General features: G+C 39.3%; 1 long non-coding RNA gene across 2 annotated transcripts; it reads left to right on the forward strand.

Moving 5' to 3' along the window:
• Positions 1–5,078: 5,078 nt before the first annotated feature.
• LOC121670043 lies at positions 5,079–14,022 on the forward strand. Of its 2 annotated transcripts, none has more exons than XR_006018005.1 (3): positions 5,079–5,179; positions 5,629–5,695; positions 13,755–14,022. It is a non-coding gene; the product is annotated as an uncharacterized LOC121670043 (long non-coding RNA). The 2 variants fall into 2 exon arrangements; XR_006018004.1 differs by lacking the exon at positions 5,079–5,179 and adding an exon at positions 5,419–5,510.
• Positions 14,023–14,686: the final 664 nt, after the last annotated feature.

Below are 14,686 nucleotides of genomic sequence, written 5' to 3' on the forward strand. Positions count from 1 at the left end.
GGTTTTTGAGACAGGCCAGTAAAATTTTCATTTTTTGGCCAGGTATAATAAATTAACTTCTTCTATGTTGCCATTTTCAGCACTAGGATTACTTGCAGTTTTGGAAAGAGAAATGAACTTGTGAGAAAAAGAAGATTTTAAGGGCAGTTTTCTTTGAGTAGCATTCATAATCACTGAATTATTTGAGACAGGCATTTTAGCGCAGTATGAAGAGCTGACATCCAAAGCTGTCCAGATTTTTTCTGTTCTAACTGGACTAACATTGCTTATATGCTTATACCAGTCACTAGTGCAAAAAGGAAAAAAAGGCAATTCAAAGCACTGAAATTAAAAACATCCTTGTGGTATTTTTTGTTGTCCAGGCTCTTATCAGTTGTGTTTCAATGCTTGTTGCTAGAAGAAGCTTGTTGGTAGCAGATGGAATCTTGTAGTGGCCTTACCATTCTTTTCAGCAGCAAGTTATTCTCGTGTATTTCTGTGTTGTTCTAATCCTCAGGCTTTGCCACAGCAGTATCCTGAATGATGCTTTTTGTATATTTTCTTAAAGAAGTACTGAGGTGCAGTTTGTACCTCAGCTGTCTGGGCAGCACAAGCATCTAGAGTCAGAGCAGGCACTGGAGGCGAGGTTGTGTAGACATGAAGGGTAAAGACAAGAAGTTTGGAGAGGGAGGTTGCAATCTGTAAATGAGATTCAAGGAGGGAATGAAACGTGATGAGTGTCGAGCAAAGCAAATGATGATTCCAGCAGCCTTGTGGATACAATGGAGAACAAGGCTGGAACTTCAGGAAGGAAGAGGAGGCAGTGACACAGAATGATTTTTCTCAATGTGGTCAACAGCAAATAATACCTTGGTGATTTTTTGTTTATAGCAGTAGATATTCCAAAGCACTGTGATCCTTGGAAATTGATTTGTTCCGCTTGTTACACTGATTATGTCTAGAAATTTGCTGAAGACAGGAACAGGAAAATGTTTTTCAGTGGCAGTCAGTCCTGCAGGTAAGTGTTATGGCACCACAATGCCATATGTGTCATCATGCCTTAGTCTGAAAGGAATTTAGGATGGATGCCTGTTTTCTCAGTGAATAAAATACCATTTCACCCTAATTAGACTCATTTTTTTACTGAGGACAGTGATTAAAATATTAACTATACTTCTCTCTTCAATATTGCTGTAAACCCTGATGGGAACCTTGCAGTTTGTACCAGTGACTGATCCTTTGGCTGATGTAAAACTGTACATGTGGGAGACATTTAATCTGGGGACAGGACTAAATCTAGTCCAAAGAGAAACCCTAGAAAAGTACATTGTGTAAGCATAAAGGCCTGAGAATAAATTGTTTTGATGTACTAGTCCATTCCTTTTGTGCCCAAATTACTAATGCAGACCTAACTTATGTTGACAAACTGGCAATTATTCAAATCTGTTTTTATCTTTTATTAGGAGAATTACTCCAAACCTGTGCTTTAATACTTTCTAGTAGAAAAGAAACTACTTTTGTTTTTGCAAACTGGATTTGTTCTTTAGAAGGAAGTCTCCAGTAGAAAGATTTCTGAACCCTCACCCAACCATAGATTCAGGAAAGGACATACCAAACCTGCCCTAAAATCCTGAACTGAAGTGTTTTGTAACCTTACAGCTGGAAAGATTTACACTGCAAAGACACAGTGGAACTGTGTCGTCCTTGAGATTCCCATACACATCACTCATTCCCCTCCTCATCATTTTCCCTCACATTTTATGCTGTAAAGGTGATTCATTTATACAGACAGAAGAGAACAAATACCACTAGGCAGAAATCAATCTGTCTGCACAGAAGCTATTTTTAATGCTGTTTAGAACAGCACACGATTTTTCCTGAAATGTGTTCAAAGATCATCATTCATGTGACAGAATTGTGTATTTGCTCATGTAATTTCTGTTGGATATTTTGGATTTCAGAGAAAACAGGAGCTGCTTGAGAGCAAAGAATTGCCCAAATTATAAACATGCTACCATATGAACTCTTGAAAATGCCCGTAAAAACTGACACATCAGTAGTGGATTAGCATTAAAAGCTCTGGTATATAGGAGGAAGCGGGGCTTAAATCTGGGGAAAACAATAGGCAGTAAGAGCCTTTGTATCTGGGAAGGATTTCCTTGGTTTATATTTGCTTGTAAACATGGCATGAATTCTGCTGAAACATGGGGGGCAGTTTTAGTGATTTACATGTCTGAGAACTTTCCCTGGTGACAAAAATAGCAGGAATTTTATTTTTAAAACTTAAATAAAATTCTCCTTAATCTGATTGCAGGGGACACAAAAGGTTCTATTTCTACCCACTGCATTCAGAGCTGTTAAACTGTAATATTCCTAATCAGATGTGTAACAATGCTTCTGATTTTCAAAGCCAGATGAATCATACAGAAATGCCACACCAACCAGGTCTTATTCTTTCTTACTTCTAATGAAAATTAATGATTATTTTAAACCTTATTCCCAATTTTTCTGGGTGTTTAATCTGTCAGAACAAAACCAGCATCCTGAGCAAAGTTCTGATTCTTAAATCTTAATTCCCTGATTTTCTGCTCCACGTTAATATTTGTAAAAAGAAAACCGACCTGATGTTTTAAATTTTTCAGAATTGCTGTTTTGTTACCAGTGGCACAAGCACTTCTAGCCTTTTAAACCTGCTTTGTGCTTCTAAGTTAGTTTCAAGAAAGTGATTTACTTACTAATGATTGAAGACATTTAATAATGCAGGATTTCTTTGAGTTTTTCTAGCTTGGATCCTATCACCTCATTTAGCAAGATGTTATATAATATGAAGAAATAATGCTTTGCAACAAGTGCTTGAAGTGAATTAATAATCTGAATTTCAAGGTCAATGGTACTTTTTGTGCCAAGATGGCTCTTGTTGCTCAGCACTGCTGGTCTCTGCAGGCCAGAAAATGGGTTTAAAAAGACAGCAAGCTAAGAAACCAAAGTATTGCTTAATGACATACACATGGTGACTGAAGACATGGTGCTACTGGGAAATTAATCAATTTCTGTAGTTGTCTCATAATTAGGTTTACAGCCTTTAGGGAAGAGCTATGCTTAGGAAGATAGAGAACAAATGTTTCTAGAAGGAGGGGGGGAAGCCAGCCTTGAAACTCTTTCCAAAATATGGACAAATGAAAAATAGTCGTTAATATGTCAACTGAATTAATATTTAAATCTAAATGCCAGCCTGGCCTGTCTCTGCAGTCTAAATATTCATTTTACTGTATTTTTTCTTCAAATAAAAACTGGAGGCCATGGAGGCAGCTGCTAGACAGGCATTTTCATGCCACGATTTCCTAGTGAGTGCTTGTTTGCCTAACAGAACCCTAAAGGTCCAAAAAAAGCCTGCTTCCATGTTGTGCTTTCACACTGGAGTTAAAAAGCTCAGAAAAAAATCACATCAAATGCCAAATTTATACCCCTAAAGCTGGACATAAAATGATGAGAGAAATGGTGGATCTGTTACACAGATTCCTCTTCACACAGACCAGTTTAAAAGGATTTGTGCAAGCCAAGGAAAGACTGATTAGCTCAGGATGCAGCACAGAGCAGTGTGATTTGCCTTGTTCCAGCAGCCCAGGGTCAGCAGCCTTGCAAGCTTGCCAGACAATATTTTCTTTTCCCAAATTAGAAGTCGTGTGTGCCAATAGTAGGTTTCCTGGTTAATTCTAAACTGTAAATTGAGGGAGAGCCAGGTGCCCTGGCCTCATCCAGAGTCAGGATAGAGCTAATCAGTGAGTCCAGAGGATCTCTCTGCCGTGAAATCCAGCAGGAGCTGTGAGCCCCTGGTTGCCATACAAGGGGTATTTTGGCCAGTCATTGGTGGCAATAGCCTAGAAGGCAATTCCTCTATTGCAGCATCCCAGTATAAGAAGAAAGTTATGATTGTCAAAAATCTAGCAGATTTAAATAAAATGGAAAAACAAACCATCACTATGGGGATGTGCAGTATCAAGACAGGAAAACATGTGCCATAGTTAAAAGTATTTTCTCACTTCGAGACCTTACTTCAATTATGAAAAAAGCAGCAAATTAATTCTGACACTCCTCTACCATTGGATTGGAACATCAATAAAGTTTCTTTTTCAGTTCTTGACAGTCTTCCAGTGCTGATGTGGCAGATGTTCCTCAGCCCAATCACTGTCAGACACTCGGTTTTGTACGTGCATAAAATGATGGCTGACAGCACTGGGGGTATGGAGTGAGTGTTCCATGTTGCATTGGTGCAGGCTGCTGCTAATATTAGAACAGAATGAAAGCTCACTTCCTGGAGACAGCAGCAAGCTTTATTTGCAAATTTTTTTCAGTTGCATCAGACATGTGGAATAAATTATCATAAACTGCTTGTGATTAAATGTAAAGTACCAGGAGGATTTGCAATTGTTAATCCCTTTATTTCTGGAGTCTGTGAAGAGCAAATTAAGCTGAAGACTGATACATAACTGGTTTTCATTAAACTAATGCTCTTATATTATAGTATTCTTTGGTTTAATTATGGAACATAATTTCAGAAATTATAAGCTTTAGAAATAAGGCAGTCAGTAATGTGTACTAGTCTATAAATGATGTTATATATAAGTTTATACTGTGATACTTTAAAAGTGACATTAGAGGTATTAAAACTTGCTCCAACATTTCATAATAAACTAGATCTTACTTTGTACCAATATATTACATGGCTATGGCTAAAAGCAGATTTTTCCCCTAAATTCTGCTGAAAGAAAATTCTCTATTTCCATATATTTTGATTTCAGCAAACTTTTTGGAGGCAGTTTTGCTTTCCATTTAACTAAAATAGATCAGTTTCTGACATCTGAAAGGATTTACCCTAGCAAATGTGAGTCTCTGTTAAAAAAAAATCAAAAAACACCTCAAACAATGAAGTCAAATTTTGTTAGCATGCAGTAGGAATTAATCTCTGGTCTGGAAGAGTGTGTGAATAAAAGAGAAAGCAAGCAGGGAACAGTAAATGCACTTAGTTTCTCATTTGGTTCCTTCTCTCTTTCTCCTCCTTCTCCCTTTCCATGTCTACCAAAGGAGCAGCCCCACTGATGTTCGTGGTGTAAATGCAGCCGTGTGTGGAGCTCTGGACGAGAGGTGCTAGGAAGAAGGTGTTCTCCTCCTTCAGTGGCAGAAAAGGAGCTCTGGATTGCAGGTGAGTTCTCTGGGTCCAGAGGGCGGCACGATCCTGTTGGCTGAGCACGTTCTTTCCCCAGAGTCCCAGCAAAGACGCCGGGTTAAGTGGATTTTCTGCGTGGCTCCAGGTGTTGAGGGAAACCTCTAAGCCTGTGGTTTCATGAGGCAAGGTGAGCTGATCTAGTAGTTTACCACTGCTGAAGGGATAATCTTGTTCCTTTGCTCCCGGCTAACACACCCAGCACTTGGTGTGTTTTCTAGACCTTGAGAGTCCACTTTAACCTGTTCACCCAGCAAGAAAAGGGCAGGATTTTCTCGAGTGAATAAACCCAATTGATTCATGAAAATAGGTGATTAGTGCCATAGTTTGGGCAAGTAGCAAGGGTGGGACCACAGCAAGGAAGGGAGGAATGGCATAAAAGAGAATGGAAACAGAGTCTTACCTCTTTTTTTGTTTGTTTTTCTCAGATTCTTGAGAAACTTCACCATGAGATACAGCTCTGATTTGAGGAGGGAAATAGAAGCATTTATTCAGGTAACTGGAAAATACTTCATTGTTAAAGGCAAAGCAATAGATAGTGGAAGAGCATGGAGAGATGCTTTGTTTTGGTATATGTTCTTCTTGTTTGCCATATTTGTAGCAACCATTCTTTTTAAATATTTGCTGAGTTGATTAGGCAAGGTCTTTTCTTCAACTAAATGGCATTTTTGTGTGTGTCAAATGATACCTTTGAAACACTGACTTCTCCACTGAAGGATCAGGAGACTGGAATAGAAAAAGGGGAGACTGTGTGCACACATCCTTCTTGACAAGGGAAAGCACTGGCATTGCAAGGCATCTCTGAATTAGGGTCTGCTTGGTCTGATTTCCTTGTGCATGTCTTCTTTTTCCATCAGGAAATTTGTTTGTTGGAGGAATTTGAGCCTTTTCTACATTTGTCCAGGATTTATGGATGTTAGTAGCTCAGGCAGAGACACTGTGCAGTTTGGAGATTCCACATATGTTCATGTTACATTTTCAGGACAGACACAGAGTGCATTTGCAGTAAGTGAGATGTTTTTAGGGCAGTATCACAGAAGACTTCTGCAGAGATAATATGAGTATTCTCAATAATTCCAACATGAACCAGAAGTGCTGAAGTATTTTATAACAAGCACGTAGTTTTCACTGTCTGTGAAATCTTGCAAAGTATGACAGCCAAACCCTGCTGTAGGGAGTTGTGGGACTGTAACATGCACGAATAGAAAAGAATGGAAACAAAAGTGTAATATCAGCATGTGCAGTGACCCTGGCCAAAACACAAAACATGCCACCTTTTGTAAATAGAACTTGCCAGGGGTATACTGAAGCCTGTGAACATCAATTCACAGAATGCAACTTTTCCTGGAGAGTAGGATTTTTTTTCTAATTTTCTTCAAATTTTGCCCAACTGGATGTCCCCTCTGTTCAGCAGGTGTGCCACATTCTCAAGCACTGACATGCAGTTCAGTGAGCTTAAACCCTGGGGAACAATATTGCTTAAAGTTTTGGCTGCAGGGCTTCTGTTCCAAGGCACTTCAAACATCCTTCCCCCCACGACCCACCCTGACTTACTGCTGGAGGTGGTACACAATCAGTAGCAGTCTCCTTCAGTCAGATGGATGTGCTAGTAAGCTAAAGACAACAGGCAAAGGAAATACTATTCAGAGGTCTTGAGGTCCCAAGGGCTATGACTCAGATTTGGGACAGGGTGCGAGGAATTGCTTTATTTGGTATCTGTTGCCTTCTCCAGCGCCGTGACATTGTGAAAAGTGAAAGGCTCCCAGACCCAGCACTTTACTCCTTGTTTATAAGGGGGAGGTATGTGGATCATACTCCTGTTAAACAAACAGAGTCATACAAGGTTTTCCATGTTCTAGATGTAAGTTGGTGAAGGCTGAGGAATCCAGAGCTAAGACTGCTGCTGCAGACATAATTAACTCCAGCACCATTATGTGTAACGCAGCTATGCAGCTCCACGTGGGCCATCCAGTGCCTACCCAGTTCCACGTAACAGGCTCAGGATACTCGTTCAAGTGCTCTGATTTAGCATGGGACTATATAAATACCTCAAAACATCTGAAAAATTTCTAAGAATGTGGCGTTTACAAGATAAGAAAGTACAAGTGGGTGCCCTATCGGCAACTGTAGCAGCAATTACCAGTGTAATGTGGCATGAGAGAAATAATCATAGTAAAACGATAATTATAATCCTCTGACCTGGCACTGATTTGCAGAAGTGCTGTGGCTGTAGTTTCTGAATGCTTGGCAGAGAATTCTGAGCATCCCAAAACCATTCCTTCAATCAAATACCACATGCTTTAAGTTTTAGGTTATTTTAAAAACTTCTTTATTTGATTCAGCCTTGGGTTAATTTTATAATGAAGGAGACAAGACCTCCTTAACAAACAACCTGATGCTTTTATACGCTGTGGTTTTGCAGCTAGTGGCTGTTATGTGAGTTAAATCACTTACATGAATGTTCTAATATCCACCATTGAGCTTGTAACTCACAGCAAGTTTTGGTGCTAAATAAACTTTATCTTTCCTCTGACTGCAGTCAGGACTAAGGTTTGCTCGTGTCAGCAACCACGTGGGTTGCTGTACTGCTGGTAATTGTGAGGAGTTACTGAACAAACTCAAGGCAAGGACTGTGCATTCAGTTTCTTATACTGCTCTCATGTCCTAATGGTCAAAATGGAATACTGGGAATGCTGCATTTAAACCAAGTCTGACAGGAAGGACTAACTGGGACAAGCACTGATTTGAACTTGACCGTGAATGTTTCTGACATATTCAAGTAAGAAAATGTAAATATTGAATGTGAGGGACATCCTGATCCTTTTATCTGAGCTCACTATTTAGTAGGGAGGGGGAGAAGTTACTTTCACGTTTTATGAATGCCTAAGGATCTGAGCATGCTCTGTCAAGCAGGATACAGAGCAGACTGCAGCTCTGTTCTGTGTCTGTTAAGGAAATGAGCCCCACCTCTGCTAAAATGGGCAAAACATCCTTGGTAAACAGAGCATTGGGCAGAGCTTACACAATTAGCAATTACTCCATGAAGCCCAGGCTGGCCACTGCCCAACTTCTACTGAACTTTTATCCTCCTACGACATTTTATTTAGAAACTATTTTTATTTTTAAACAATAATACTCTCTAGCAACACCCATCCTAGAGGACATCAACTGCTCTGACAGTCATCTCAACTCCTGCTTAAGTTGGGAGCAGCAGATGCCATCTCTCCTAACAGAAACGATGAAAAGTCAGTGACCAGTACTTCATGTCCTATACATCTTCATTAATGAAAAGGAAATAAATTACTTCCACAATGCTGTATTGTTACACTCAGTCCTGCACAAAGGCTTCTTCAGAGTCATTGTGACAGCGTGTTCTTCATGACAGAAAGTGAGTATGTTGGAAAGCTGTCAGTCAGGGGACCAGCTAAGCCCTGAAACCATCTCTGCCCTCAGTTTGGATTCAAACTGTGTGCCAGAGACAGAGAGTATTTTGCTGATTACAGTTTATTCAAAGATTATGCCTTGGTTTCCTTTCAAAAATTTGACAAAAAATTTGAATCTTTAGTCCTCTGCTACTTCCAGTAATGTCTTAAAGCACCTCCTGGGAAGTGTTGGCAAAATCACCATTGCTCTGCGACAATTTTTGAGTTCTAATAGATGGGTACTTGCCCAGAAATACTTGAAACAGTATTAACCACTAATGCTTTCCCAAATCAAGTACCTCCTTCCTTTCCTACCAGCATATTCAGCTCTTCACAGCCCACAGCTTCCCAGCACTATTAACTGGCTGGTTACACTCTAAGCATAGTTATATTGCAGCCATGCTCTCTTTTTGAAAATAGAATTGAAAGTAGCACATTATGAAGAGGAAGTGATGTAGAGAAAACAGGAGGACAGAATTAACTTTTGTTCCATAATCCAATTACTTTGGATACACTGAATCAATGGGGCTATTCCAGCTCTGAGAATAAGGCCTGCTCATGTGACTACGTGCTTGGAATCCCAAGCTCTGCCAATTCATGCTGGCATAACTAAAGAGATTCCTGCTTCCAGCTCTCTGCCTGTTCTCCTGGATGCTGTCAGGCCACTGGGAGGGGTGGCAGCTGGGCAGTGCTCCTGCCCTGAGACACTGCTGTCTGGGGTAGCAGAGCAAGCAGCCATAAAGCTCAGTCTTTACTGAGCAGCAGCTGATGAAGGCTCCAATTCACAGTCCTTCCTGGATTTTGACTTCAGCAGCTGAAAAGGTCACTATCCTGCTGGCTCATAACTCCAGCAGAAAATGTAATCAGAGCCCCCAAACTCATTGCAGAGGGTTAAACCCTGTTCTTCAGAGCTGTCACCAGTATGGATCTGTCAAAATCATTGCTTGCATCCGAGGTCAGTGAAGTCAACTAGCCAATGTGTATTTAGATGCATGTACACACATGCTTTTAAATACACTTCTGCCTGTTAATTACGATCTCCTGGTGAGCATTTGATTCCTCCATGGTTCTAAAATGAAGCTGGTTTTGTCAGCAGTTTGTCAAATCATATACTGTGAGTTTTTCCCACCAAGAGGAGTAGTAGCAGAGCAGCACTGTGGGAAAAGTGATTTATTGCACACATGTTATAAGGGAAGTTGCTCTGAAGAATATTTATATTTATGATTTAAATGAGATCATCTGGGGATTTTTCTCAAGAAAGGAATAAGAAAATTTTAAATGGATGCAGCTCTGTGTCGCTGTGAGCAGTGACCATGATTTTTTGTAGGAATATATGAATATGAATAAAACCCCAAAACTCTTGCTCTCATTTTGAAAAATAGTGTTAGAGTTATTTTGGGAGTATAGCCTCCAAATTCCTGTCCTTTGGGTGTAAAGCAGGCAAATGTCTGGATTTTCAGAGTAAAAAACGATGCCAGTAGATAAATGTTTGGAATTATTTTGACTGCAGCCAGCAAATATATCTCATCACTATGGTTGCAAAAACAAACACCCACCAAAGAACTGTATCTGACACAGGGAAAATAATTAAGGGAAATGGAACAATTTGCAGCTTGTATTAAATTCTTTGCATTCCCTCACTCAAATCAGTATTTAGAGGGGTGAACTGTGACCTCGATGTGAATATTCTGTTTGAGTTCTTGCCATTCTGACAGTAGCAAATAGGACAAACATTACATAAAAATAGAAATGAACTTGAGATGTATCCTCCTACTCTGAACCATTTTCCATCCCACATTTTTGATGATCGATGTGAATTCGAGAGTATAGTTTTGCTTTTGAGTCCAAATTGAAAATAATTTGGGGTTTTTTACCTTTTCTTTGGATGTAGTTAAAGACAACAGAACTTCCCAGTTCTTACTGTTAGGAGTTCTGCCAGCTCAGTTTCAATGGGACCAATCCATAGTTAAGCAAGCAATGCAGATCTGTACCACTAACAAAAATATTTCTGAAAGATGGTGCACAGCTGTGGGACATGCATCCCATTCTCTGCTAAGAAGGTGCAATGATGAAATAATACACAGAAAACTTCAAAACCCTTGTAAATTCTTCCTTCAAAAAAATGTGAATGTTCCTTTGCTACACCCCTTCTTTTTTTTTGGAGAAAGGGAATCAGGAAGGCTTAAAGACATGTGAATCCCAACCAGTGAAATAGTTAACCCTAATAAATCCTTGATAATATGCTTATTATTTCAGACTATCCCATACAAAGAGAAACATTATCTCACAGATAGCACAAACAAAGCTTGCACTGGAATGCTATCTGCATACTTACAAAGGTACTGTAGAATTAATACAATGATTCACTTCCAAAATCTTTTTGACATCATCTTATTTAAAAGTAAACTTCCATACTTAAATTGCAGTTCATGGATACCCACAAATTTTACAGCAAGCAATTCCAAGCTAGGAAAGGAGGGAGGATGTTCTACCTTACCTCATCTTATGTATTTTGCCTCAGAAAATACACCAAAATGTACTGAAATTAGGAATTTTCAATTACTTTATGTAATTTGCCTATAAATTTTAGAAAAGTAAGTCATAAATCCATTCACCTCCCCAGCCCCCCACGCCCCCCCCCGACAGCAGTCGGGTGACATCATAGAAAGGGAATGAACACAGTGCTGAAAGTGTCCTGCTGGTTTGTATTAGCCTCCCTGATCAGGCACATCCTGTGTAGCACCAGTTCAGCTTTACCAGTTTGAAAATAGACAGTCTGTGAGAACAAAGAGCGAACCAAGAGTTCACTGTGTGGAGAAGCTTCCCTGCACCCAGCAAACAGAGAGCAAAGCTGTTGGGAACTTTTCAAAGGTGAATGCACAGTCATTCCTCTTCAGACACAGTACATTTTCTGTACAAATTAACACATCCTCCTCCTTCAGAACAGTAACACAGCAATGAGCAGGATGAGAGATAAAAGAGGTTAAAATTATTATAAATAATCTTTCTAAGTGACACCTTTCATCCTGACAAATGTCTACACGCTTGCCAAAACAGATGGAGCAACTAAGCTGGAAACTAAGGAGAAAGTGGGTCCGTAGGCAAGGAAGGGAAAAATAAATCCTGTTGTATGTTTAGAACAATGGGGTACCGTGTTCAGACCTGATAGCAGAGACTACTCACAAAGTTTGGTTTTGTGGGACTTTAATGGGGGTTTTCTGTGGCTACTGCTACACATGTAAACAACAAACCCACCTATACCTTGTTAAGAGTTGGGAAAATTTCATTTTGTGAGGATGGATTTGAAAACCTCTGTGCTGAGAAGGGAGGATGGGGTGGCATTTCTTCCCTCGATATAAATTCAGGCTCTGATACTGTTAATAACAGCTGTGTGTGTAACTGTGGAGCTCCCAGAGGCGAAATGAAAGGCAACTTAAATATTTTTTCCTTCCTGAGTCCAGCACCTATACAATCCCTTTTGTCTATCCATTGTGTGTGTGTGTGAAATGTATGGATGCTCCGTAGTAGCTAAGTTACTTTTGAATGCTGGACACAGCCAAAAGAGATTTCTATTGTCCCTTACAGAATCCCTTCTTGAATCCTTTGATAGCTTAACTGTGTGAAAACACAATCTTATCCTTAATTTATAATTCTTTTGTCAAAAACTTGAGTAACACAGTGTTTATGTGTCTATGAGAGATGAAGGCAACAGCAATTTAATAGTAACTCATTAAGTGTGTGTGTGTTTCTTATATCTCTACCATAATCAGCTAAAATGGACGTGCTGTTCAGCTGCTGGTGATAATAAAGGCAGTTGTGTCACTGTAGTTAATCAATGGATACTTTCAAAATTGAGGTCCTAGGGAAGAGTAGGAAGAAAAGGAGAAGCAAAAGGAAGGAAAACATGAAACAACCTTGTGCTTGAACTGGGAATTTGCTGAAAGATCTCAGCCCTCTGGTAGGAAGTATATTGAGCAGGTGGGCTGGCAGAAGTGCACAGACAGCTGGTTTTGTCTGGCACACAGGTGTCTAACTTGGCTGCCTGCAGGTCACCTGTGAGAAGCCAGATTTTTTGAGGGGATCACCTTGTTTAAGAAGAAGTGACTCTGGTGCATTCCCATAATGAGTTCAGTGAATGAGGCTGTGAGGATGTTTTCACTTCCTCTCTGCTTGCCTCTTTGACACAGTCCAAAAACCCCATTCACCTTCTCTTGGATGTAGATGGGAGAGAAAACAGGCTTTGCAGATATGGTATGGTGGTTTTACCTTTTCTTGTATTGGAAACAGAAGATGTAACAAAACCAGATGTTGCTGATGTTTAATATTGAAGCTATTGTTAATAGTTTCAGAGAATTCTTTTTGGTTTGATTCTGATAGACTAACAAACATTAGCTGAGCTCTGTGTGCTTTTATTTGAAATAATGTTTTTCAGTAGTTCCCAGATGAGCTAGTACTTGATTGTAAGTATTTTGGGATTTGGTGCTGTGAAAGTTTTGGGGTTTGTCCAAAAGTTAAACTGCAGAAATAGCTGTATAACATCAACAAAGCCAGTTTGCTCTTTTCCAAGTCGTAGTAAGCCATAAAGTAAATGTAATGCACTGGTAATAGATGTCAGCTGAGAATCCTCATGAACAGTGTCAGATACACATGATTAATATGCTGTCTGCTAGAACAGTGTCAAATACAGACCCGTGTAAGTAGGTTAAATAAGTTTGCCCCGAGCATAATTTTGCCATCAGTGCACTTTTCCTCTGATGCTAAGTGTGATTGCAGCCTGATTGACCTGGGACTGCTGTTGAAGGCAAAGTTCTGGTGCATTTTTGTTTCGTGACCTGACTGCCCTGTCAAGCAATCATTTGATTCCTCTTGCAGCTTTTATGTTTCCTGTATGGAATCAGATCTGTAAGAGTCTGGGCAACCTCTCTTAAATTCAGACATAAATTTCTGACTCTTGTAAAAGGACAATAGTCGAATGGTGATCTGACTTTGTTATCTTTAATCAAGAAATACGAATATATGCAGAGTAAAATATTTTGTTCTTGCTCCACAATAAAAGCTGTATTTCATTACTTTAACTTATAAACCCTCAAAATGCTATTAAAAAGCACTAATACTGTTCTTTATGAACGCAGGTTGTGCAGTCAACCTCCTGAACAGTGCACTGAAAATGTAATTCCCACCCTCAAGACGCACTTGGTCTGAAGAACTTGCAGCAACATCTGTATTTTGTGCTAAAGAAAGCTGTGTGAAGATTCTAGGCTTGTCAGCTGAATTTTTTAACATTAATTTTTGTTAGCACAGGACTGCAGCAGCAGTTATAGTCAGTTAACGAGTAGCTCCTAAAGCATGTGTGTCTTTTTGTGTGTGTATGATTAAATTATAAATAAACTCTTGAATGACCATTCTGTATATACAGAACGAGGTAATTTTGTTGTCAAGTTTTCAGAAATTAGAATTTAAAATAAAGCTACTGGCCCACAGAGACAGCCATTCTTAAGTACTCTATGTGTATAATTGGTTTTTTAAGGATTTCTTTTTTAGACAAGAGGAAGGTATCAAATAACTGTAGAAAAAGGAATGTGTCTATGTTTGAGATATACAGTCCTGTCATGATATTTCCAAGACTCCTTTAATGCAGCATGTTTTCATTAAGTTTCAGAGAGATTAAAAGAAAAAAACAAAACAAAATAAAATAAAATGAATGAAAATGCAGGCAGAGCCAAGTAAGAGGGGAATAAAAAATGAATCAAGAGAAGTCTGTGTGTAAAGAAGCAAACTGGGAAAATGAAAATTTTAATGCAGATGAGTATCTGTGCCAGTCTACTTTTCAGAGACTGTTTTTTTCAATGGAAGTTCAGCTGGTAGAAAACCAGGATTATTGAAACTAAGAAAAGGGAGCCGTTATTTGAAAGTAATATGGATTTAACTGATGGAAGAAACAGGTCTGTAAACTGTAGAAATCTTTAGAAACACTAAATGCAGTTTGAGAAGTTTGAAGTGCTCTTTTAAATATCTTGGTTTCTACTGTACACTTGCAAATCATGACCGTTCTCCATTTATGAAA

This window comes from Corvus kubaryi, unplaced genomic scaffold (assembly GCF_017639235.1).
Source record: "Corvus kubaryi isolate FWS band 111438036 unplaced genomic scaffold, C.kubaryi_AGA036_p1.0 37394, whole genome shotgun sequence".
Taxonomy (NCBI): domain Eukaryota; kingdom Metazoa; phylum Chordata; class Aves; order Passeriformes; family Corvidae; genus Corvus; species Corvus kubaryi.